The 27,470-nt window shown below is 36.9% G+C and overlaps 1 long non-coding RNA gene across 7 annotated transcripts in view; it reads left to right on the top strand.

Moving 5' to 3' along the window:
• LOC112665588 (uncharacterized) overlaps window positions 1–27,470 on the top strand; it is a 119,551-nt gene that overhangs the window by 69,080 nt on the left and 23,001 nt on the right. For 5 of the 7 annotated variants that reach the window (XR_004809857.2, XR_007406308.1, XR_004809856.2 and 2 more), the window contains 2 exons: window positions 21,804–21,924; window positions 22,939–23,013. This is a non-coding gene — a long non-coding RNA (uncharacterized LOC112665588). The remainder of the gene's footprint in view (window positions 1–21,803; window positions 21,925–22,938; window positions 23,014–27,470) is intronic. The other 2 variants (XR_004809858.2, XR_004809855.2) reach the window with 1 other exon arrangement.

The following is a 27,470-nucleotide window of genomic DNA, read 5'->3' as shown; positions in this document are numbered from 1 at the left end:
TTGCATTTTGTATCACATGAATAGACTTAATTTTTTAAAAAATATATCCTGTCAACCACATATGTTAAAATGATTCAGACAGAGATAGGGTATTCTTCATATTGTTGAATATTTCTTTGTATCCATGTCCTTCCATTTCCTTTTCTTGGACCCAAGATGATGGTAGTGAAGGGAAGTGTGAAAAGGATTTTTTTTTTTAAAGAAAAGGATATTTTTGAAGGATCCTGGCAATATTTCAAAATTCTGAGGGACTTTAATTTCCAACATAAAATTTGGTACCTAGCTGAATGATCAATCCAGTGTGAAGGTAGAGAATCATTTTCATTAATTGTATCCGTTAATGATACACATGAGTTTAAAACTTTATTTTTGGATTCAAAATGACATTCAGCACTTTACACTTGCTAGAATGGCTGTGAGTAAACAAACAAACAAACCTGAAAATAACAAGTGTTGGTGAAAATGTGGAGAGATTGCTATACAATTTTTATGCTGATGGGCATATAAAATAGTGCAGCCAATACAAAAGCAGTCTGGCAGTTTCTGTAAAGGCTAAATGCAGAATTATGATATGACTTAACAATTTCACTAATATACCTATTCTCAAAGGAACTGAAAGTAGGAACTTAACAAGATACTTGGAAGCTGATTCTCACTGCAGCATTATTCACATTAGCCAAAAGGTGGAAATAATCCAAATGTCCACCAACAGATGAACGGACCAACAAATACGGCATATACATACAAGGGGATATTATTCAACCATTAAAAAGGAATGGTGTGTTGACACATGCTACATGGATGAGCCTTGAAAACATTATCTAAATGAAATAAGCCAGCACAAAAAGATAAATATTATATGATTCCAGTTATATGAAATACCTAGAATGGGTAAATTCATAGATTTAAAAAAATATCTTATTTATTTATTCATGAGAGACAGAGAGAGAGGGGCAGAGACATAGGCAAAGGGGGAAACATGGTGCCTGAAGGGAGCCCAATGCGGTACTTGATCTCGGAACCCCGGGATCACACCCTGAGCTGAAGGCAGATGCTCAACCACTGAGCCATCCAGGAGTCCCATATCATAGAAAATAGATTAGAAGTTACCAGAGGCTGAAGGGAGGGGATGAGGAGTTATTAATTAATGGTTACAATTTCTGTTTGAAGTGATTAAAAAGTTCTGGAAAATAGTGATAATAGAAGCACTGTATTCTGAATGTGATTGATGCCATGGACTGTATACTTAAAGTGGTTAAAATAGCAAATTTTATGTTATAGGTATAATAAAAAGAGTTCTAAAAAATTAATAATATAGTATTCCTAAAGCCATTGAATTGTATAAATAGGTGAATTGTATGGCACATGAATTATATGCAGATAGCTGCTTTAAACAAAGGACAGTCACAGTTTCAACCTTGCTGAAAAAGAGACAACTCTGCATGTACTAGTAAGAACGGTTTGCACATAAGATAAGGTTGATGTATAATTATTTAATAAATGCATGAAAGCTAGCCTATCTTGAAATCCAAAAAAACAACTAGGAGATACAAAACCAGTAATTGAGGATAGAGCTGCTGTTCCTCAGATGAGTTGTCAACTCTTCCAAAACACGACTAGAAAAACCTATTAATCAGACAAAACTTTGTTAGAATAACTGCCATAAGGAAGAATACCACCTTGATAGAGTCTAAGTAATACTTTAGAAGAATGAAGTCAGAGGAAGATATTCTTAGGGTTTTAGAGCCTTGAGTTCAAGAGGCTTAGATGGGTCAAGAAAGGAAATTGGGAGATTGGAGAAAGTTTGTGATATAGTAGTTTAGGATTGGTGGATTTAGTGAGATGAGGTCCTTGAAGTGAGTCATGATAAGTAAATAGTTACTTGTTAAGTAAGTTTTATGTCCAGGTGGTTGATCCTTTGTCTTAATAGAAAAAGCTGTTTGCCTAGATGAACAAACTGCTTACATAGATAAAATTAGATATGTAAAAATTTCTCCAAGTGGATAGTGAAGTTATTGATTTATCATCTTATCTTTCTGGATAAGATTTCCTGAGGCAAATATTTAAGTTCTCTGTTCCAATAGTTAAGCTATGTTGATGCAGGTGGTCTCAATTATTCAGGAAGAGTGAACAATCATTACAGAGGGAAGCCTAGACTTCACTCTACCCTATTTCTTTCTTAGTCTAGATCAGCGATTGGCAAACCACAGACTGTGAACCAAATCTGGCCCATTGCCTATTTTTGTACAATCCAAAAGCTAATAATGGTCTTTACATTTTTAAATAGTTGGGAAAAACTAAAAGAATACTACTTTGTGACACATGAAAATTAAAAGAAAAATTTCAATGTCCATAAATAGTTTATTGGGATACTACTACACTAATTCATATTGTCTATGGCTACTTTTGTGCTACAAGCTCGGGGCTGAATAGTTGCAACAGAGACTATATGGCTTGCTATATTTACTATCTGGCTCTTTATAAAAAAAGAAAGCTTGCTGACTCCTTTCCTGCATGGGAGAACATATTACCAAAGGGTGACCAAGCTATTTAAGAACAAAAAGAAGAGGTTGAAACAAAGAAAATGAGATAAATTCTTCTGAATCTGACTGGGTAACCAAATCAAAGGAAATCAGATCAAAGATATTTTTTCTTATATATTTTTAAAAAAATTTTAAAAAAGATTTTGTTCATTTATTCATGAGAGACAGACACACACACACACAGAGACAGAGAGAGAGAGAGAACTGCAGAGACACAGGCAGAGGGAGCAGCAGGCTCCATGCAGGGAGCCCGACGTGGGACTCTATCCCAGGACTCCAGGATCACACCCTGGGCTGAAGGCAGTGCTAAACTGCTGAGCCACCCGGGCTCCCCAGACCAAAGATATTCTATTCACATATGACCCAAAGCTGATAGCAAGATACCTTAAAGAAGAATATTTTTCTCAAATACAAAAATTAACAGAACTAAAAGTAAATCTTGAATCTCTTCATGTTTGAAACATAAGGCACTTACTTTTCAGTAATTGTCTGCACTGTTAGGCAAAAACATAATAAATGTGAACATGTGTTTCTGCTGGGGAAGGAGGACAATTGAAAGAAATATTTTCTAATCCATTCTTCACTGCATACACACACATACCCACTTGCACAAACTCACAATAACCAAAAATATGCTCACTCCCCAAATAAAATTAAAATAATAATGACAAGGATAGCCGTGTGGGAATGGAAAAAAAAAGAAAAAATAATAATCATGCAAACCACATTTATAGTTTGTATTTAAACAAATAAATGAAGATCCTGGGAGTAAATGCAAATGTAAAGTTAATTGAAAGAAAAATGATGAACAAACAGCATTATTAATATACACAATTCTCCTATTATATAAGTATTAGTAGATGAAGTGTTGTGCCCAAGATTGCAAACCCGAGAAACCACCAAGGAGCCCTCACCGATGCGAGCACATGAGGGTTTATCAGCAAGCTTGAGCTTGGGTCCAAGTGTACCCGACACAGTGAAGCAGGGACTTAGACCCCGAGGTGGGTTACAGCTGGGTTTTTATGGGCTGGTCTAGCGGATTTCCAGAAGGGGTGGAGGAATTTCTTCATTCCCATATGGGGGAAAGGGTGGGGGAGTTTCTTAAGCTCTGTTTTCATTCCGATATGGGACTTTCTGTCAAGGGCCTTAAGCTCTGTTCTCATCCTGATATGGGACTTTCTGTCAAGGGCATTCTGCGGTTTTTCCTGTAACTGAAGTAGGGTAAAGTTCAGCTCTTGTTCACAGGGGCTTGAGATGGCTGTACTTGTGCTAACGCTAAACTTGAGGTGGAATGGCCTTAATTTTCTCGGCCTCCACAGAAGTTCTCTGCTTCTCTACAACTTTGGAACTACAGAGTTGAATTGTTAAATATACTCCATGTGAGCACCAAGAATCAGAAAGACTTTACTGTCATTCTTTGATGTCACATCAAAAATGTCCAGAGTAGGGATCCCTGGGTGGTGCAGCGGTTTGGCGCCTGCCTTTGGCCCAGGGCGAGATCCTGGAGACCCAGGATCGAATCCCACGTCGGGCTCCCGGTGCATGGAGCCTGCTTCTCCCTCTGCCTGTGTCTCTGCCTCTCTCTCTCTCTCTGTGTGTGACTATCATAAATAAATAAAAATTAAAAAAAAATGTCCAGAGTATTTGGACTGAGAGACAATAGCCAGACTACACATAAAAACAGAACTCTGGCCCACAATCTGTATTAACTAGCACAGGAAATTAACCCATTATCTACAGTAACCAGCCCAGGAAGTCAACTTACTATCTGTAAAGTCAGACTTGTAGAAGTCAGATCACCATCTCCAGGAAACAGTCCTGGAAGCCAAACAATAATACAATAACCCCTGTAACAATCAGCCTGAAATGTCTAAGACTTGATAACACCGGAAAACTTTTGCTGCTCCTACGCAATGTAGGACTAAATAGAGAAAGCCAAATCACATAACAATCACATAGGATATTCTACTTGTAGTTAGTCCACCTATAGCTTCCCCACATCAACCCTTCCAAACAAGTCACACCCAGTCTTCCCCTTTTTCCACTATGAAGCTTCCCTACCTCTTTTCCTGCCTTTGAGTTTCTGCCAAACACAAGTGATGGTGATTTTCTTGCTACAACAAGCTCAGAATAAATAGCTTTAGCTTGTTCTCATTTTTAATTCTGCAATACCATTATTTGTTTCTGCAAGACTGTTACTATCTTCATCAGAAATATCTTCTAAAAAAAAAAAAAGAAATATCTTCTAGTTTTCAACCTTTGCTATTCAACACTTGATCTGGGAAAGACTGTTTGGCTGACATCCTAGAACATGTAATATTGTCAGTGCCCAGCTGCCTTCATATTCTAGGGAGCGATTCTGAAGCTGCTTTGGTTTTTGCATGACAAGTAATTATATAAAGATTTTAGAGAAGAAAGGCTGGGCCCTGGGATTCCCCTTCATCTTTAATTGGGTTTATCTTTTCCACTCCAGTAATATTATTTATAGCCTTTTTTTTTTTGAGAGAGAGAGTGAGAGCATGGATGGGGGTAGGCAGAGGGAGAGAAAATCTCAAGCAGGCTCTGTGCCCAGTGCAGAGCTTGGCTCAGGGTTCAGTCTCACGACCTGAGCTGAAATCAAGAGTCAGTTGCTTAACTGACTGAGCCACCCAGGCACTCCTATTCATAGCTATTTTTAAAAAGAAATTTCTGAGGCTTTTTGTCCTCAGCTGTTACTATTCTATACCTTTCTGCCAGGTAAGGTGTATCCTGTCTCCATTCCACATCTGACCTTGAAGTCTGGTTATTGATTCATGTTATTGTTCAATCTGAAGCAAGAGGCTATGTCAGCCAAAGCAGGTAGCAATAGCAAAATGACTACTTTAGTGAAGATAGAGAATGGAGGCAATTAGTTTTAAAGCTTCCAGATCTTCAACTTCTGTGGATACTTTTTCTTAAACCCAATCTGCCTATGAACTTGGCTATCTAGTGAAGACATCATGCTGGTTTTGGGATTTTATACAAGTCCTACCTTTCGAGCCCCCCTTTTGCATCTACTCCCCTCTTATATAAACTTAGGGTAGTGTACTGCTTGGAGGAGAGGAAGTTTCCAGGGCACTAGACTTGGATACACTTTGAAACACAATATCAGCTATTGAGGAAGTGAATGATTCAAATGATGAAGTAACATATCCTTTGCAAATCAAATGTTTTCAGTTCTTTGCTTTCAACAAAGTTGAAGGAAGATCTAAAGAAGATGATAGCCAAAATTACATTAAAAATAAGCATTTGATGATTGATAACTATGCAATTTTGGGCATGTAGCTGAGAAAAAGTTCAAATAATTGAAAATACCACTATAGTAAAACCCCTTCCCACCTAGTTATTTATGCTGTCAGTTGTCAAATAAAAACAAATCCAGACAGGAAAGGAGAGATTTTTTTTTCCCCAAAAAGACTATTGTGAAGTGAGGGGGTGTGGTAAGGAAGATACTGCAAAGGAGAGAACAGGTCACTGTAGTAAACAAGGTCAGGAGGAACAGGGCATAGAGGAATGGGACTGAGCAGATGGCATGACTGGATAGTTCTTCTTTGTGGTCAGCCAATTCTGCGAGGGCCATTAATGAGGCTGTTCCCCATTGCAATGCTTGTTGAAGCTCAAGGGTAGGCCTAAGTTCAGGGTCCTGGGGGAAGGAGAGAAGGAAAGTTTGATTAAGACAGATTAGTGGCATTTTGTTCAAATTGGTCAGTGTAAACAATTCAGCTAATCATTTGTGAGACCAAGAATGAGACTTTGGAGGGTATGTCTGGCTTTTTCATAGATAACAAGGCTCATCAATGAGTCTTTCTAAGTCATATGGAGAAGGATGGCTTTTGGCAGTATGCCACTGCTTGAAACCCAAAAGAGTGGCGGCGGGGGGAGAGGGGGCAGTTTTTTAAAGATAGCTTTTTTCTAGGACAAGACTTAGGTAAAGTTCAACATTGCCAAAGGTTCACACAGAATTGATGCTGAACCCTAAACCATTTTCTTACTAAGTCATAATCACCCATGGAAGCATGAACTAAAAAAACAAAACAGCATTCATCATTCATCTCGCTAATATATATATATATATACCCAATAAAATTTTATTTCTGTGCTAGAATGACCACCATCTCAGCTATTGGTGAATGTCAGGTTCAGGACTGATAGACTTTCCAGATACAATTTGTTTCTATATTATAAATGCTTCTTCCATGCAGACTACTACATTCTGGAGTATCTCAGTTAAAATGTTGGCATCCTGATAGTCTATCTAAGGATCCAAGATAGCAGCTGCTGGTATTTTTTTTTTTAAACAAAATACCCCAATTTTTTCATACTGTAATGCTGGACTTTTGTAGTGAATTGGACACCTCCACTGGGACCTTGGATTAATGAGGGATCTCAGTGAGGTGGCAAAGCAAATAGTGATGGTATCTTTCCATGCCCTCAACAAGCCATTAGGGAAGCTATGAGAATCAACCTTTGTTTCAAATAGTGGTCTTTGAGTTCTTGGCTCTTCCGTTTCTTTCTGTCAGTGGTTTTCTATCCAACAATGCTGTAAGCAGCAAACATGGGATGGTATTTTTAGTCTTTCCCCCTCAGCTGCTTTTCTTCATGAACACTAGCAGGTGGCATTTCATCATTCTTATTGGTTCAGGTTAATATTTTTAAAATTGCACTGATCATGGGCAGCCTGGGTGGCTCAGTGGTTTAGTGCTGCCTTTAGCCCAGGGCATGATCCTGGAGACCGGGGATTGAGTCCCACGTCAGGCTCCCTGCGTGGAGCCTGCTTCTCCCTCTGCCTGTGTCTCTGCCTCGCTCTCTCTCTCTCTCATAAATCAATCAATCAATCAATCTTTAAAAAAATAAAATTGCACTGATCAGATCAATTCCTGGACAGAATTATAAAATGGTAATTGGATGGTATCCATATCCATGTTGTTTGATATGGGTCAGCAAATTTCAGGCCTCAGAAGTCTCTTTTTTTCTTTTTATTACCCTTTAATACTTGCCTGTTCCCCTTCCTCTTCTGCCTGGAACCACCATTCCACTCTTTGCTAACATGAGTTTGACTATTTTAGATTCCTCATGTAAGTAGACCATATGGTATTTGTCTTTCCGTGTCTGGCTTATTCTATTTAGCATAATGTGTTCCAGGGTCACTTATGTTGCCGCAAATGGCAGGACTTCCTTCTTTTTTAAAGCTTAATAATATTCTATGGCGTATATACCACATTTTCTTTATCTGTTCATCATTTAATAGGCATTTAGTTTGCTTCCATGTCTTTGCTATCATGAATAATAATGCAGTAAATATGGCAATACAGACATTTCTTTTGAGATCCTGATTTAAATTCCTTTCCCCATACCCAGGCATGGGATTCCTGGGTCATTTGGTAATTCTATTTTTAGTTTTAGTTTTTTGAGGACCTTCCCTACAGTTTCCCTAGTAGCTGCAGCAATTTACATTCCCACCAACAGTGCAGTCTGGATTCCACCTTCTGTATATCTTCTCTAACATTGCCTTTTTTAAAAAAAATAAAGCCATCCTAAGAGTTGTGCCATGATATCTCGTTGTGGTTTTAATTTGCACATTCTGATGATTAATGATGTGTGCTCCTTTTCATATATCTGTTGGCTATTTGTATGTCTTCTTTGGAGAAGGGTCTATTTAATTCTTTTGCCTATTTTTAAAACTATTAAGCTGTAGGAATATAAATGATTATATTTTGGATATAAAGAATTGCATTTTGGATATTTACCCTTTATCAGATACATGGTTTGCAAATATTTTCTCCCCCTTCTGTAGGTGGCCTTTACATTTTGTTGATTATTTCCTTTGCTGTATAGAAGCATTTTAGTCTGACATAACCAAAATTCTTCATTCCTTGTCTGCTTTTTTAAAAAAAAAATTTTACTTATTTATTCATGAGAGACACACAGAAAGAGGCAGAGACATAGGCAGAGGGAGAAGCAGGCTCCCTGCGGGGAGCCTGATATAGGACTCAATCTCAGGACCTGGTGATCACAACCTGAGCCAAAGGCAGATGCTCAACCACTGAGCCACCCAGATGCCCCCCCTTGTCTACTTCTTACATAAAAGTTTGCGATATGGCATTAGGGATGGTCACCTTATTTTTCACTTTAGATACAAATATGGACTAAAGAAAGATTAACAAAACATAATGTGTTTCTGAAACCAGTTTATTTATCTTATTCAAAGGAAATAGGACAGGTATTTCAGCAATCAAGCACCACTTTTAGCAAAAGGTTTTGCAATATCCCAGACACAACCTCCAAGACCTTCCATTTCATAGGTGATACTCAATTGTATGAGATGAAGGTAAAGCAGGATGGATAACTGATTTGGGGAAGCTATTCCACCGTCTGCTCGTTGACTTTTTATACTCTTTATCTTATTGTTCCTCAGGGTGTATGTAACTTACTAACATTCTTCAGGGCAGCTGAAACATATCAATGTTAGGTTGTACGATAAATAATCTGGACAACCAGATACATCTCATGCGGAAAGGCCAGTCTGTGCCCCATTCCGCGTTTATCTTAACATTCCTGGAATTAGAGTTGTAAAAAGGTAAATTCAGGGTCAGTTTCCTAGGTGTCCCTAGGCCTGGAACAAGTTCTAATTTACTGAAATTTTTTTTCTTACAATGTTTAATAATTATTTCTTAAAAAGCATGACACAGGGCAGCCCAGGTGGCTCAGCGGTTTAGCGCCGTCTTCAGCCTAGGGCATGATCCTGGAGTCCTGGGATCAAGTCCCGCGTTGGGCTCCCTGCATGGAGCCTGCTTCTCCTTCTGCCTGCGTCTCTGCCTCAGTCTCTCCTCTCTCTCTCTCTCTCTCTCTGTCTCTCATGAATAAATAAATAAAATCTTAAAAAAAAGCATAACATTTATTTTTATGATCAGTTATTTACTACTAATAATTATAATAATAATTTAACTCAGAAGAAGCATTTGACACTTAGGACTCTAAGATCATAGGAAATAAAAAGTTAAAGTAATTTCATTTTATGTAATTTCTCTTTCCTCCTTGAACACATATTTCTATTCCTTTACCCCACAAAATTTTATTCTAATGTAATATATGTTTAAAAGTAATTTATTCATCATCCTATGACATTTTTCTGAGCAAAAAAATATAAATTGAAATGTATTTTATCAATGTTGATTTCCTGGATTTGATTATTGTACTGTAGTTATATATGGAAAATATATATGGGAAATGAATAAAAATAAACAATATATGGGAACTCTGCAATTTTAGCTTTGTGGTATATCTCAAGTTACTTCAAAATACATTTTTTAAAAAGAATCAGGAATGTGGCCAACTATCTTCAGTGACACATTTTAAGAAAGACAAGATTTCCATTATGATAATATTTGTCAGATCCCATACCACTTAAATAAGAATCTCTGTGGTAGGAACTAGGTATCAGTGTCTTCTATCATCTATCTATCTATCTATCTATCTATCTATCTATCTATCTATCTATCATCTATCTACTTATTTTAGAAGGGGAGGAGGGACAAAAGGAGAAGGAGAAGGAGAGAGAGACAGAATCTCAAGCAGGCTCCATGCCCAGCATGGGGCTGGATCTCACAACCCGGAGATCATGACCTCAGCTGAAATCAAGAGTCAGATGCTTGGGGCTCCTGGGTGGGTCAGTTGTTTGAGTATTTGGCTCAGGTCATGATCTCAGGATTTTGAGATTGAGCCCCACAATGGGCTCCACACTCATGGGAAGTCTGCTTGAGATTCTCTCTCTTCCTCTACTGCTGCTCTTCCTCCCCACCTCTTGCTCTCTCTCTCCAAAATAAATAAATAAAAAATCTTAAAAAAAAAAAAGAGTTGAACATTTAATTGACTGAGCCACCCACATGCCATATCAGTGTCTTTTAAAAGCTCATTTTTGATACCGATGTGCACCTGAGTTTCAGAGCCAGTATTGTAGAGAATTAATAGTCAAATGAACATCAATGCACCCACCACCTACTTTAAAAAATACTCAGTGTTAAGAAATACAGAGTGAGCTCCTTCCTGATCATATCACATTTTGCCTAAAAGTATTTCCATCCTGATTTTGCTTTTTCTCATTCCTTGATTTTCTTCATAGTCCACCAAATATGCATGTATCCTTAAAACATATTGTTTTATTTTTGCATTTTAACTTATTGTAAGGGGAATCAATACCATATATATTTTTTGTTGGTTTGTTTTTTCACTTAACATTATGTCTATGAAACGTATGGATTGTTTTCACTCATAGCTATAGTTTATTTTTAATAATGTCAGTATTTGATTATATTATATCATACTTTATTTTTCATTCTATTTGAGGACATATGGGCAGTTTTCAATGTTTTGCTATTATAAGCAATCCAGCTGTGAACATTCTTACAGCCTTCTTGCACCCACATGCAAGAGTTTTTCCAGGAAACATGACCAGGAAGTAAAATTGCTGAGTCATAGGGCACATTCATCACAGCTTTTCCAGATAATGCCTAATTGATTCAGACTCCCATCGACAATTCAGACTCCCGTCGACAATGGGTAAGATTGCCTAGTGCTCCACATCCTTGGCAACCTTCTTTCTTTTTGGGGGGAATAGGGTGGGTATAAAATTATATCACATCATGGTTTTAATTTACCTTGCTCAGATTACTAGTGAGGTTGTACTTATTTTCATTTTCTCATTAGTTGTTAATTCATGACATGCCTTTATATGACTTCAAAAATGTTCAGGATATGCCACCCTAAAATATGCCACTTGACATAAGAGATATTTTGAGCTAAATAAAGGCAATTGAAAATCAGTTCTCTGCCCTCCCCTTGACTACCTAAAAGTATGGCCTAAATTTCCCTTTGTGAAAGTGTCCTCCCTTCTCCTGTGCCAGGAAGAGGAAAGTAACTCTTATCAATGGAGATGGAGAGCCTGCACCAAGATGAGGTTACATAAACAAACCTTACTAAAATAAGATAACCCTTATCTTTCACTGGTTTTCCCCGTAAATCTAGCCACTTCTCCACAATTTATTGGCCCTTGAAGTCAAAACCTGCCCCAACAACTTTCCCCCATTTTTTTCATGAGTTGTTTGTGATTTCTTACTTACCTGTAAAAGTTATTTACATATTCTGGGTTCCTCCTGGTCCTTTGACAGGGTTATATATGTGCACCAGGTATTTTCTTCCAGTGTGTAGCTTGAATTTTCATTTTCTTTATGGGATCTGTTGATGAACAGAGTTTTTAAATTGTAATGTAATGAAATTGATCTTTTCCTTTAAATTATTTCCATCTTTTTCCTGTTTTAAATGGTAAAATGTTAAAACTTGGAACTAGATGGGGTGCCATCTATCACTGTAAGTTTTATTATAATCTTAAATCTTCTAATAAATTCGGTAAGATTTTTAATAAGTGAAAAAAAAAAAAACCCTGGCATATATGCTGGAAAAGAAAAGATAAAAGGATCCCTTTTGGCTGATTATAAGATTATGCCTGGAGAAATCCCAAAGATTCTAGTAAATAGCAAATAAACAAAAAACTTACTAGAATCAATAAAAAGCATTAATATGGTAGTTGATTTCAATATAAATATACAAAAGGTATACAAATTGATGTTTTCACAATTCTAGAAATAGGTATCTATAAATTAAAATGGGCAAATAAATAGTCCAGTCACAATAGTTGACAAAAACTATAAAATACTTAAGGATAAATTTAGTAATTAGTAGCATTAGTTGAGTACTAACTTTGGGTCAGTCACTGTTCCAGACTGATGCATTGCTATTGTAAGTGCTAGAGCCCAAGATTAGCCATCTGGCTCCCAGCTCTCTTACTTCCTCCTCATCCCTGCTACCATGATCTCATCTTCCTCACTTATTTCCACCTCTTTCCCATTTGTCCCCTGTAACCACAGAGCAGATATGAATGTGTTTTCATACATACCCTTCTTTCTCACATTAAGGGTTACATACTATAGATGTTCTTTTGGACTTTTTGTCACTTAACTATGTGTTTTGGACATCACTCTGTTCTGGTTTATAGAGATCTTCTTCATTCTTTTGTAATTACATAGTCCTCCATTGTGTGGATGTGCCATAGCTGATTCAACCACTCCAATGTACGGGATTTAGGTTGCTTCTGATATTTCATAATCAAACCTACAATAATGTTATGCATATATATATATATATATATATATTTGTATACTTTATTTAGTTGTGTTACAAGAAGAAGAGGAATATAATTTTATGTGCTTTTTATATGTTACTTTTATACAGGCATACCTCATTTTATTGCACTTTGCATTATTGTGCTTTGCAGATATTGCATTTTTTACAAATGGAAGGATTGCATCAACCCTGAGTTGATCTATTGGTACCATTTTTCTAATAGCATTTGCTTATGTTGTATCTCTGTGTCACAGTTTGGTAATTCTTACAATGTTTCAAACGTTTTCATTATTATTCTAATTGCTATGATTATTGGTGAAAGTGATTATGGTTAGCTGAAAGCTTAGTGATGCTTAGCTTTCTTTTAGCAATATTTTTTATTTAAGGTATGTACATTTTTTTAGACATAATGCTATTACATACTTAAAAGACTACAACATGGTATAAACATAACTTTATATGCATTAGGAAACCAAAAAATTCATTTGGCTCACTTTATTGTGGTGGTCTGAAACTAAAGCTGCAGTATTTCTGAGGTATGCCTGTACAGTGAGGTTTTTGTCTATATACTTGTTTATTTTATTTTATTTTATTTTTTATTTTATTTCTTGTCTATAAGTAAATGATCTTCCAGGCTGCCACCAGACTGGCATATTTTTAAATGCAAATTTGAAAATGTTTATTCTCTGCTTATCTTTTGATGACTTCCTACTCCCTGCAGTACTTAATTTAGTCTTTTGAGTATACAGGATACTCATCTTATACAGTATCCCACATTTTGTTTGTTTGATTGTATTACTTTATTGTTTAAGTTGTTTTTTCAACGTACATGTGTGCCTAAAAGACGCTGTTTAACTTTCATAATTCCCAAATTTTATCAAGTGTATATCACATTATCTGCAATATTATTAGTTTTGGCTTTTTCATTCAAATGTAACATTACTAGGATGCTTCCATATTGATGTTTGCAATTTTATTTATTCATTTTTATCACTATACAATATTTTATATCTAGTCACCCTCTTCTTGAAGAATTTAGGTGTTTTGTGTGTTGTGTTTGTTTTTACTCTTATAAGGGGTATAAGCATTCCTGTGTTTGGGTCCTAGTGTATATAAACTAGTTTCATGTAGGTAGGAGAAGAGTTACTTCTTAGCTGGGAGTAGAGTCACTGCTCTCAAAAATTGATTTACACCCTCTCCACTGATGTTTAAGACATATGTTGACCCACATCCTCTCCAATACTTGACATTATGTTTGCCAATTAGATGAGTAGAAAATGGCATGTCATTGTGGTCTTGATTGAGGTCCTTATTACTGCTGAAATTGAATATCTCTTCATCTTTATTGAATTTAGTATTTCTTCAAGTATAAACCTGCTCATGATCTTTGTCCATTTTATTTCCAATGAGTTGGTCCTTTTCTCATTCATTTATAGTTGTTCTTTTTATAGTCTTGACACTAATCCTTTAATCAGTTATGTGTATTGAATATATCTTCTTCAAGTTTGTGTCTTGACTATTCATTTTCATTAAGGTGTTTTTGATGAATACACATTCTTGATTTTATATGGGCAGACTTTTCATATACTCTAGGTTTAGTACTTTCTATGTCTTAAGAATTCCTTCACTAGCCAAAAACCAGAAACGTGTATCTCCATATTTTTCTACTAAAAGTTTTAAAATTTTACTTTTGATTTTCAAGTCCTTAATCTGTCTGTGGTTGATTTTTATAATGGTGTGAGCTAGGAATCCAATTTCATCTTCTTATATGGACAATTATTTTTCCAACTCAATTTATTGAATAGTCCCTCTTTTTCTTCACTGATCTACCATGGTTCACTTTCATACAACAAAATTCTCCCCCTCCCACAGCACATGATGTTTTTAATTATTATACCTCTATAATAAATAGAAGTTGAGCGAGTTTCCTTTTTATTCTTTTTGCATGTCTGATTATTAGTAAGAATACAATATCACTATATAAAAGCAGAAGTGATTGTATTTATAGGCATAAATCCACGAGTTGAAAATGGTAAGATTGCTGTGACTATCAGTCATGTCTTGTAACTGGGGTGAAGGGGTACAAAAGTACCTGGCTCCAGGGGCCCCACAAAAACCAGGTTTGGGTCTCAGTACTCATCACTCACCACTGACAAAATCCAAAGGCAGAGAGAGAGAGTGGTAGTAAAATAAGAAGCTTACTTCAGTGAGACTAACACCAGGAAGACAGTGGATTAATGTCTCAAAAATTGTTTCCAAAATCCTGAAAATACTTCTAGGTTTATATAAGGAAAATGTGAGACAAAGGTAGGTGGGTAAATGCAGGTGGGCAGTAAAGGTCAGGTTGATGTTCCTTGTTAACCACAAGAGGCATTGCTGGCTTGGGGCAGTTATTGCTTTAGAGGTAATTTTCTTTTTTGGCCTGAGTTTAGAGATGAGCTGGAAAGAAGAACTTAAAGAATTAGAAAGTGCAGACTGAGGTCCAAATGGAGGTAGTTGAAGTCTTCTTTTAGTCTTGCTAAAGGAACCGTGAGCATCAGTTAATCCACTGAATAGGTTAAGAAAAGGTCACTTAAGGGAGCTTCTATTGTGCACATTTATATTATAACATGTATCACATTTTATTTCAATAATTTATTTATATGTCTTTCTTTTTTGCTAGGCTGAGATTCATAGAAACCCATATATGTGATATTCTTTTTTGTGTTTCCAAAAGTCTGGAACATGCTTAGCAAATAATAAATGCTTAACTCGGGATCCCTGGGTGGCGTAGAGGTTTAGCACCTGCCTTTGGCCCAGGGCACGATCCTGGAGACTCGGGATCGAATCCCACGTCGGGCTCCCGGTGCATGGAGCCTGCTTCTCCCTCTGCCTACGTCTCTGCCTCTCTCTCTCTCTCTCTCTCTCTGTGACTATCATTAAAAAATAAATAAATAAATAAATAAATAAATAAATAAATAAATAAAATGCTTAACTCATATTTGGTGAGTGAATACATAGATATGGATCTACTGAAAGGAATTGTGGGAAAGTCACTGGGACTTTGAGAGCTCAGGGCAAATCAGAACAGAAGCTGTGCCTTGATGAAGCTATGGGCTTAATCTAAATCACCAAGTTTTGGCACAATTGATTGCTAAATAAAAACATCATATTGTGAGAGTAGGTTGGTGGTGTTCTTCTGTACACAACCAAATAATCAGATTGCCCCAGTATCCAAGACTGGAAAATGTCATGGTATTGAGATCCAGAACAAACTCACAAAATATAAGAGCAGAAATTATAGCTCTAAACATTATGGCAGCCACAATGGAGGAAAAATGGAATACTCAACAATCTCACACAATATAGGTACTTCTAATATATCCCAGGATATCAAGTTGCTCATTGTTCTCATGTTCTAGGGATCACAGGTGACAAGTTTGAATGATGTTAAGTGTTTGGTTCCCTACTGAATTATATACTTACTACACACTGTAGAGTAGGAAATTCAATAGTTTAGAAGTCATTATTCCATATGCTCTGTGTTTCTTAAATGCTTGAACCACTGACTTTAATATTCAGAGTTCAGCAGCCTTTTTCATAGAAACTTACAGTATAATTATCACTATTTTTCATTATTATTTTCTAAAAAATAAGCTTTAATGTGATCCCATGGAATTTTATATGTATATGGAAATTTGTTAAATTTCTGGAATTTCCTTTGAAGTGACTTTCTTTACCTTTGTATCAGACAGTTCTCTGTGGAGACTCACTTAGATCCCCAGAGTTGGTATGAAGATTAAGTTGAAGACATTTTTTGAGATATAGCAGATGCAGAAAGAAGCCTTTTCAGAGCTTCTCTTATCTGACTAATAGGCAGAGAGTGAAGCTGCCATAAATTCCCACTCCAAGAAAGCCTCACTCCTAGGAAGAAGACTGACCATTCACACAGGGATGAGAAATTGCATAAACAAACATTATCTCAAACTGTCATACCTTCCATTTGTTTCCCTAAAAGCCCCTTTGCTCTTCCCATGGAAGCCCTTTCTCCCTCCTCTCATTCCCCTATTAAATTGGTATATAAACCCTTATCGCTAGCTATTCAAGGAACTTCTTCATCTGAATGCTCCTATATGTGTGTGAATAAAATGTGTTTTCTTCTGATAATTTATCTGTTGTTAATTAATTTTCAGGCCCCTGGCTATAAGACCCAGTCAGTAGAGGAAACGTTTTCCTCAGTATGTCCAAAATTGGTTGAAGCCAGTTTGTTTTTATTTCCTGGCTTGATTTTGAAAGAGGAATTCTATTTGTGCTATATATCAGAAGACAAAGAAGTAAATGTTCATAAAAACATAGAGTCTTGGTTAGAAACTCATTAAACTTTGGTTGATTTTCAATCTGTTCCAAAGTGAAGCCAAAGAGGAAGGGGAAGGGAAGAGAGATGGGAAATGGATTATCAGAGTGAAGTGTTAGGTGAGGTAGTTGAGAGGTAAACAGGGACCTTGGCTGCTCAGGCTTTTTCAAGTCAGATAGCTTTCCCATTCCTGGGCACCTGATCTTCCTGACAGTTATTTCCGTAAAGGAAAAAAAACCTTTCCTCTACCCTCTTAAGTTCTGTAGCTGGTACCTGCAAATTAAATTGGCAAAAAGACAGAAAACAGAAGGAAAAGCATATAAATGCTTATTTATGCTAATATTTTCTTTTTTTAATATTTATTTATTTATTCATGAGAGACACAGAGAGAGAGAGAGAGAGGCAGATACACAGACACAGGCTCCCATGCGGGGAGCCTGATGTGGGACTTGATCCCAGGACCCCAGGATCACACCCTGGGCTGAAGGCGGAACTAAACCACTGGCCACGCAGGAATCCCATAATATTTTCAATTTTATATACATGAGAGTTCACAGTAAAGAAGCAAAAGCTTGAAAAGTAGTTAGGCTTGATGGCTTATACATCATTTTAACAAAGGGCGATAAAGTATAGAAAGTACTAAATAAAGGAAAGGGGGCTTTTAGAGAAGGTAAAAATGTGGTGAAACTAATGGAACTAAAGATTATTTTAGTAAGATTTGTTTATGTAGACTCACCTCAGTGCCAACTTTCCATCTTCATGGTCATAGAACTCCGCTGGAAAGGGGATTTACAGCTGTCATCATTTTTCAGAAGTGTCCACTTTTTAATCAGATAAAGGAATCTCCAAGAAGACTTCTTTTTGCATCTGTTAATTCTAAGTTGCTTTCAGCTTGCAATAATACATATTTTGGCATATTTTGGGGTAGCATATTCTTCTTCATTTCTCAGAGCCCTTCCACTACCATCCTTTTCACTTTTCTATGACATTAAAGGAATTAATATGTCCATAAGAGTTTCCTAGCCTGAAAAGAAAAATACTGGACTATTTGCAGCTCTAAATTTCTATAATTCTATGAACTGGTTAATATAGGACACTTCAAATTCTTCCAGTCATAACTTTTCCCAGAGTTACTAACATATATATTTGAACTTTACATTGTCTGAAGTGAAGGCCCTTCTGAAGATGGTACTCAAAGAGTGACTCAGAGTTTTTAGCTTCGCAATACCCTTCAGGGCCTGCCCTTCCACACTACTTCAATTTCATAGTAATTAATAACAATAATAATCGGCAATATTATTAATATTTACTCTGTGCCATAGTGCTAAGTACCTTACATACATTTTCTCAGTTAATCTTCACAATAATTCCATGAAGGGTAGTATTAACATATTCCTTTTTGTAGTCTAAGAAACTGACTTACAGAGGCTAAGTACCTTGTTCAAGATTAAACAGCTATTAAGTGGTGAATCTGGGATTCAAACTCAGTCACTGACTACAGAGCGGAGTGTTAGTCTTTTAAATTGTGCAGCACTCAATTCAAGTCAACTTTTAAATGTTTGCCTTTTTTTGGAACAGACTTTACATGAAGACATTTTTATTAAAAAGCCCCATTTTGCACAACTGTCTAAAGAAAACACAGAACACTTCCCTACCTTTGGCAGGGCAAAGATGTTTATTGTGCATCCTTCTAAGACATTGCATTTAGGGAAAGATTTGCATCCCTGGAAAACCCCATTGTCTATAGCACACTTGGTTTGGTTATCTGATTCTAAGCTTAAGAGAGGTATTTTATACCTCTGTAAGTTTGTTCACAATGCAAAATAATTGATTGCTACATCAATGAATTGAAAACAATGCAAAATTATTCTTGCTTATGGATATGCGAATAATGTCTGTTCAAATGGAGGACAACTCACTTGCCCCACCCCAAGCCAGTTTTGCTTTCATTTGCACATTAATTTCAACATTCCTTTATTCCACATAAATTTGTTCTTCTTTGACTTCTTTGAATAGGTTATAACAGCTTTCCTGGTTTTTCTCTTTTAATTAATGAGATTAGGTAAAATCTTTAGCATTAACAACATTGATCTGTAACAGAGATGTGATTTAGACTTTATGACTCTCTTACATCACTTCCCATTAGTCTCCTCCAGTCACCAGAACTATTTGTGGTTTTGCTCTCTTCGATTTTGTGTTTTTTAAGGCACCTATCTTTTAGGAACCCCACACAGATTGTCCCCCCCACCCTACCCCACACGTTCTCAAGGTTACAGTGAGACAAGTCTCTGGCATGTTGATTTGGCCATTCACCAGGAGCAGCTGGTAGGAATAATAAAACCTTGTGGTATACCAGCACTCAAATTTCTGCTCTCAGGTTATGATCTCTGATTCTATTGTCTGTTTCTCCTTTATATAAGATTGTCAAACCTCTCCAAGATACAGAATGTGCTTTATTGACCATACTACCACAACACTGACCTCTCTTATTTTTTTTTTTCTGACCTCTCTTAAATACTACAATCTCTGGTAGTATTTTGCTTAAAAGGTGGTGGTGTAGCAAGTCTATTGCAAAGGGCACTTGGTGCTAGGTTTTTGCAGTTTGTCTCCTATCGCATACACTGAGGTTCATATGCTATCAGAAAAATAAACCATTTACCAAGAGCCTCTGATCTCCAGTTCCCACATTGCTGGGCATACTTCTGTTCACTTAATGGAACAATGCAATGGAGATGGGAGGGATGGAATGGAGCAAAACTACAATGAGTTATGATCTCATACCCGTCAGAATGGTTAAAATCAATAATACAAGAAATAATAGGTGTTGGTGATATGGAGAAAGGGGAGCCTCTTGCACTGCTGGTGGGAATGCAAACTGGTGCAGCCAGTCTGGAAAAATAGTAAGGAGCTTCATCAAAAAGTTGAAAATAGAGCTACCTTATGATCCAGCAATTCCACTGCTAGGTGTTTACCTAAAGAATACGAAAATACCAATTCAAAAGGATACATGCACCCTGGTGTTTACAGCAGCATTATCTACAATAGCCAAATTGTGGAAACAGCCCAAGTATCCATCAATTGATGAATGGATAAAGAAGAGGATATATATATATATATATATATATATATATATATATACACACACACACACACACACACACACACACAATGGAATATTACTCTGTCATAAAAAAATAATGAAATCTTGCCATTTACAACAACAGAGATGGATCTAGAGTATATTATGCTAAATAAAATGAGTCAATCAGAAAAAGACAAATACCATATGATTTCACTCATATGTGGAATTTGAGAAACAAAACAAACAAGTAAAGGGTTAAAAAAAAAAAAAGAGAAAGTGGCAAACCAGAAAACAGACTCTTAGCTACAGAGAACAAATTGATGGTCATTAGAGGATGAGGGTGGGAGATGGGTTAAAATAGGTAATGGAGACTAAGGAGTGAACACTCAGTGTTGCATGAAATTGTTGAATTACTGTATTGTACACCTGAAACTAATATTATGCCATATGCTAGCTAACTGGAATTTAAATAAAACTTAGAGGTACCTGCTTGGCTCCGTCAGTAGAGCATGCAACTCTTTCTTTTTTTTTTTTTTTTTTTTTTTGAGCATGCAACTCTTGATCTAGGGTCATGAGTTCAAGCCCTATATAGGGCATAGAGCTTTACTTAAAAAATAAATAAATAATAAAAAATTAAAACTTAAAAAAAATCTAAGTATGTTTTTAGGCAAGTGCGGGGATGCAGAGAACTTTTTTGGTATCTGATGTTTCTCAATTTTCTTCAGCTTATAATAATTCTTATGCCAAAGTGGCATATTTGGGAGTGACATATTTTGATCCCCTATACCACCCAAGGAGATAGGGTTTGGAATACTAGGGAAGCCAGGAAGAGATAATGTATCAAGTAGGGAGTGATTCATAGTGAGATGACACCTGAGGGCAAAGTAAGAAATGGGAAGAAACTTTTGGATTTGTTCATTACAATGTCATTGGGACATTTAATGAATTTCAGTGGCTAGTGAGTGGGAGGTCAGATTGCAGAGGGTTATGGGGTAAGTGGGTGGGGAGAAAGAGAACAATATTTTATATTGCTCTTGAGAAGTTTATCAAAGAAAAAAGGAAACAGTAGAAGAGCAATGAAAAGGGTAGGCCCCAGAAGTAAAGTATTTCTCACTGCTCTTTGTTTATATGTGACATAGAACTTAAAAGTATTCTCTTCATTAAACCCTGGGGCCTTAGGATCCCAGGATAAATGAAAAAGCAGACCAGACTGATTCCCACAATCTTAAAAAAAAAACAATCGTTAGTGTGTTAACATCACAGAAGCAGAAATCCAACATCTCAATCTGAACTTTATTTTTTATTTTTATTTTATTTTTCAATCTGAACTTTAAAAACTTTCTGTTCTAATGAGGAATTATCTGTTATGTTTGCCAAGTACACAACCCAACAAGCTAACTCAGAAGCTATGGTACAGAAAGGCTCACAGACAACTTAAGGTACACAAATCGCATGGTTCAGTGAATAAATCTGAAATAAACCACAAGTGGTAAAGGAAAAGAGAGTGAGATTAACACAATTAAGATAGAATGCAAGTGAAAAATAAAAATGAAAAAGATAGGGTGCAAGTGGGATATAATGGCCTTATCACCTGAAACCTGAATCCTGGGATACATGATGTTCATATGTTCTACCTCTCTCTCTGCTACAGCAGGCCTTCCCTGCTACTCACATGGTTTCGGGGACCAGACTTGAAGTTTGAGCAAGAAGGTTCAATTAGAGGAAAGGTATTTGGGCCCAATGATACCTTTTCATATCAGAGAGACCCAGAGGTAAGTATACCTGGCCACAGGTGTTACCTGCTAGTTAGCCTACTGAATTTTATCTGCGTGGCAATGTCTCTGTTACCCATCTATCAGAGCCACTAACTTATGAAATGAAACCATAAGCTCTGGTACATGGCCACAGCCTCCTGTTCCATTCCAGGGAATCCTGAGGAGCTGGACAAATTGAAAGCAAGGCTCCCAGCTGGGTTTGCCAACACACTCGGATAAACTCTTTGCAGGAGAAGCCAATAACTTAAGAGATGGGTTTTGGAGAAGAGGAAGGGAGAAATTTATTTCAGGAGGTAGCAGTCTGGGGAGGTAGCAGGCTCTAGGCTCACAACTGACCTGTCTGGAAAATGGGCACCGGAAGCTCTATAAGGAGAGGCTGCAGGATTGGGGTGGTACATGCAAGCAAGGAAACAGGGAGCACGTGATCAAGGGTGGAAGTTGGTGTGTGCTCAGCATGTGATCATGGGCAGAGAAGGGAATGTATGGGATGCGGTCTTCTAGGCATTCTGTTTGCTATCAGGGCCTTTCTGGCTTGGTGGTTGGAACATTCTGGTCACTGTAAAATATCTTCATCAATCCCTCAAGAAAGTGTGATAAGAAATAAGAACAATGAGTTTTAGTTCAAGCATGAGTTAGGCGGTCTTGTCTATTTCTGGTTTTAACTGTTGCACTCTCTAGCTGAGCAAGAGGGATCACTGACAGCCCCGCTATACTTCACAAACACTGAGCACTTGTATTTCTTGTACGTATTTAATGCATTGCAGTTTTTTATTGCTTTATAAACTCCATGTATATTCAATGTTGATGAAGGTTCATGAAAACATCTTATGGGTTCTACCTGTCTCACAAACTACTTGCCTCTAAACAACTCAGCTCAGTGTAGCCACTCGTTTATTTCTCAAGTTTTCTATAGAAGTGAATAACAGCTTAAATAATATCACACATACCTATTACACTTTCAAAAAGATTTTTCTGATGAATCTCTGCCCATTATTCTTGGATCCTCTCCAGTTCTGTTTCATGCTGCCTCTATCATCAGAACAGTCCACATTCCGTGATAACCTGATTCATTAACAAGAGCCAGAGGTGAGACTTCGGATTTGGGGTTTGTGAGAGTCTTGGGCTTCTTTATGATATATCTGGAGTAGCTGGTGGGGTTGGGTGGCACCTGAAGGACACTGGAAGCAGACATTTTACTTGCCTGGGAACTTCCTTTTTCTGTCTAATGCAAAAAAATGGTCCCTGGAGCATTGTAAGGAAAGCCTAGACAAGAGTCTCCTTTCGAATCCTTTAATTTCAACCTCTGTGGCAGATTGTCCTTAAAGATGACCACCATAAGTTCTTTCCTCCCTCCATGCATGTCTGCTCCAGCCACTAAGAGGTAGAGATTATAAAATCCAAAAAGAAAAAAAAAAGAGGTAGAGATTATTGGGGTGCTTGGGTGGCTCAGTCAGTTAAGTGTCTGATGCTTGATCTCAGGGTCATGAGTTTAAGCCCAGTGTTGGGCTTCCCACTGGGTTGGGCTTCTTTTCTTTTAAATGAAAAAAAAAAAAAAGAGGTTGAGATTATTTCTTTTTTGTGCATCTGGTCTTTTTTTTTTTTTTTTTGTGTGTGTGTGTGTGTGTGTGTGTGTGTGTGTTTTTTGTGTTTTTTTTGTGTGCATCTGGTCTGACCTGTAACTTGCCTTGACTAGTAGAATGAGGTGGAAGTTGAAGAGACTTACAACCCACTAAGATGGTATAAAGATTGTTTTAAAATGAAGATATTTGAGATACAGCAGATGCAAAAAGAAGCCTTCTCTGAGCTTCCCTTACCTGACTTCATACAGAGATTTCCAGGATGAGAAATTGCATAAAGAAACATAATTACAGATTGTACTACTTTCCATTTGCTCTGCTATTTCTTTCTCATAGAAGTCCTATATCTATAATATCCCCTCCTCATTCTCCTGTTAATATAGAAATCTTTATCCCTAACTGTCCAGTGAGTCTCTTCTTTTGGATATTCCTGCATCCATATGAATAAAACTTGTTTGTTTTTTTCCTGTTTATCTATTGCTAATTAATTTCCAGGCTCCCAATGAACAGACCTAAGTTGGTAGAGGAAAAGTTTCCCTTCCAACAAAGTGATGCTGTGCCAGTTCTAGGCTTAGCTTTTCAGGAGTCTGGAAGTTCCCATTTTTGTTTCAAGAAGCTAGATTCCATGGTGTTGTCGAAGAGGAAGAATTTCCCGTCCTCTTCAAGATCTCTCTAGCTGGACTGCAAGTCACTTTGACATGAGACAGATTGTCAGGAGAAAATCAGATTTAATTTCATTGATACAGGAAATCCACACAGACATGGAAATTCCAAAGACAGGCAAAATGAGGTATATATACCATCCTGAACTAAGTAGAAGGGAGTAGGGTTCTGGGATTTCAAAGGGAAGGGAAGAAATCCAATTCACAGGGCAATAAGAAGAGGAGATGCTTGGTAATTAGATGCTTGCCCTGCTGTACAAGTAGGTCACTCAGATAATATTTATCTCCGACAATTAACCTTATTCTGGGAAAGGTCTCCAATTTAGGTTCTCCTGTGTATTTAAGGGAGGGGCCAAAGTTGATCTCGAGCCCACAGCATCTCCACTCCTTCAGCTCAAAATAGTCCACATGTCAAAATGGCACATTTTGGGGGTCTCTACCAAACCCCTTCAGTGTAAAGAAGCCCAGGCAAGACTACTGAAGGGAGAGACCACGTGGAGAAAGGAAGACCATATGGAGGAGCACTGAGGCACAAGAAATGTGAGTGACATCTTTTTGGGCCTTCCAGCCTAGCCAGACCCATAGCTAAAATCAGCCTAGTGAGTGACCATGGCTCTGGCCACATGGAGTAGAAGAACCATGTAGTCAAACCCTGCCTGGAGTTCAGACTACAGAACCACGAGTACTTGGGAATAGTTTATTATCTAGCAGTATGTAACTAAAATAGCTACAGAGAGGAGTTTAGCATGATTTCCAAGCGAGGCTCTTTTCCCATAACTTGTAGCATTCTTTTAAAGAACATCAATCTATAGAGCTATACATATCCCATCCAAACTCCAAATGGGAGAAAAGAGAATACTCTTGATGAGTTTCTGTGGAAAACTGCCGATTCATGTTTTCTGAGTCTTCCCATGGACTTACAAATGAACCAGCCCTCAGATGTAGCTCTGGTTTTGGCAAACCCTCCCAGGGAGGCCTCTGTATGTCCCCAAGAGCTTTGTATCTTTCACAACTACTTGTATGAAAACATCTACACTTTAGTGTTTACCACATGCTGAAGCCCAGAGACTCCAACAATCCTCCCTATCTTGACATGAAAAGAACATTACAATAGACCCTTGAATAATATGGGTTTGAACTGTGTGGGTTCACTTACACATGGATTTTAAATAAATATATATATATAGTGCATTGCTGTAAATATATTTTCTCTTCCTTATGATTTTCTTAACATTTTCTTTTTTCTAGCTTATTTTATTGTAAGAATATAGAATATAAAAAAAAAAGAATATAGAATATAATACATATAACATATAAAAATGTGGTTTTTGACTTTACTGGTAAGGTTTCTGCTAACAATAGATTATTAGTAGATTATTAGCTGTCTAGACACTAATTATTTCATTGAACTCTAATATTAATATAAGGCAGTTATTATTATGCCCATTTTGCAGCTGGGCTGTAATTTGATTCAGGCAGGGCTCAGCAAAATTTTTCTGTGAAGGCCAAATAGTGTTTTAGGCTTTCTGGATCATTTGGTCTCTGTCGCAACTACTCTACTCTTTTGTTGGACTATGAAAGCAGTTATAGAGAATATCTATCTATCATCAATAGATTTTTATCATTGTCGAGTTTTTATTTAAATTCCAGATTATTAACAAGCAGTGTAATATTAGTTTAAAGTGTACAATTTAGTGATTCATCACTTACATACAATACCTACTGTTTATCACAAAAGCCTGCTTAATACCCATCACCCATTTAACTCATTCCCCCCCCCCCCCCAACCTCCCCTCCAGTTACCTCAGTTTGTTCTCTATAGTTAAAAGTCTGTTTTCTGGTTTGCTTCTTTCTTCTTTCTTTCTTTCTTTCTCTTTCTTTCTTTCTTTCTTCTTTCTTTCTTCTTCTTTCTTTCTTTCTTTCTTTCTTTCTTTCTTTCTTTCTTTCTTCTTCTTCTTCTTCTTCTTCCTTCCTTCCTTCCTTCCTCCCTCCCTCCCTCCCTCCCTTTCTTTTCTTTTCTTTTCTTTTTTTCTTTTCTTTTCTTTTTTTCTTTTCTTTTCTTTCTTTTCTTTTCTTTTCTTTTCTTTTCTTTTGTCTTCTTTTCTTTTCTTTCTTTTCTTTTCTTTCTTTCTTTTTCTTACCTGTTCATCTGTTTTGTTTCTTAAATTCCATATATGAGTGAAATCATATGGTATCTGTCTTTCTCTGACTAACTTATTTCACTCAGGATAATACTCTCTGGCTCCATCCATGTCATTATGAATGGCAAAATATACATCAGTCCATGTATACTTTGGCTCTTTACATAATTTGGCTATTGTTGATGCTTCTGCTATAAACATTGGGGTGCATGTATTTCTTTGAATCAGTATTTTTATATCCTTTGGGTAAATACCTAGTAGTGCATTGCTGGATTGTCAGGCAGTTCTATTTTTAACTTTTTGAGGAACCTCCATACTGTTGCCTAGAGTGGCTGCACAGTTGGCATTCCCACCAATGGTGCAAAAGGAACCCTCTTTCTCTGCATCCTCACCAACAGCTGTTGTTTCTTGTGTTGTTAATTTTAGCTATTCTGATTGGTGTGAGATGAACCTCATTGTGGTTTTGATTTGTATTTCACTGATGATGAGTGATGTTGAGCATCTTTCCATGTGTCTGTTAGCCATCTGAATGTCTTCTTTGAAAAAATGTCTATATGTGTCTTATGCTCATTTCTTAACTGGATTATTTGGGGTTTGGGTATGGAGTTTGATAAGCTCTTTATAGATTTTGGATACTAAACCTTTATCAAATATGTAGTTTGCAAATATCTTCTCCCATTCCAAAAGTTGTCTTTAGATTTATTGATTGTTTCCTTCACTGGTGCAGAAGCTTTTTATCTTGATGTACTCCCAATAGTTTATTTTGCTTTTCTTTCCTTGCCTCAGGAGAAATATCTAATAAAAAGTTGCTACTGTCAAAGCCAGAGAGGTTACTGCCTGTGTTCTCCTCTAGCATTTTGATGGTTTCCTTTCTCAAATTTAGGCCTCTCATCCATTTTTAATTTACTTTTTTATGTGGTTTAAGAAACTGGTCCAGTTTCATTCTGCATGTATCTGTCCAGTTTCCCCAAAACCATTTGTTGAAGAGACTGTCTTTTTTCCATTGGATATTCTTTCCTGCTTTGTCAAAGATTAGTTGACCATATAGTTGTGGGCCCATTTTGGGTCTTCTAATCTGTTCCATTGATCCATGTGTCTGTTTTTGTGCCAGTAGCATACTGGCTTGCTGACTACAGCTTTGTAATATAGCTTGAAGGCTGGAA

Source organism: Canis lupus, chromosome 27, assembly GCF_003254725.2.
Source record: "Canis lupus dingo isolate Sandy chromosome 27, ASM325472v2, whole genome shotgun sequence".
In the NCBI taxonomy this organism is placed as follows: Eukaryota; Metazoa; Chordata; class Mammalia; order Carnivora; family Canidae; genus Canis; species Canis lupus.
Note: the sequence above shows the minus strand (reverse complement) of the source record. Positions and strands in the feature narration are given on the sequence as shown.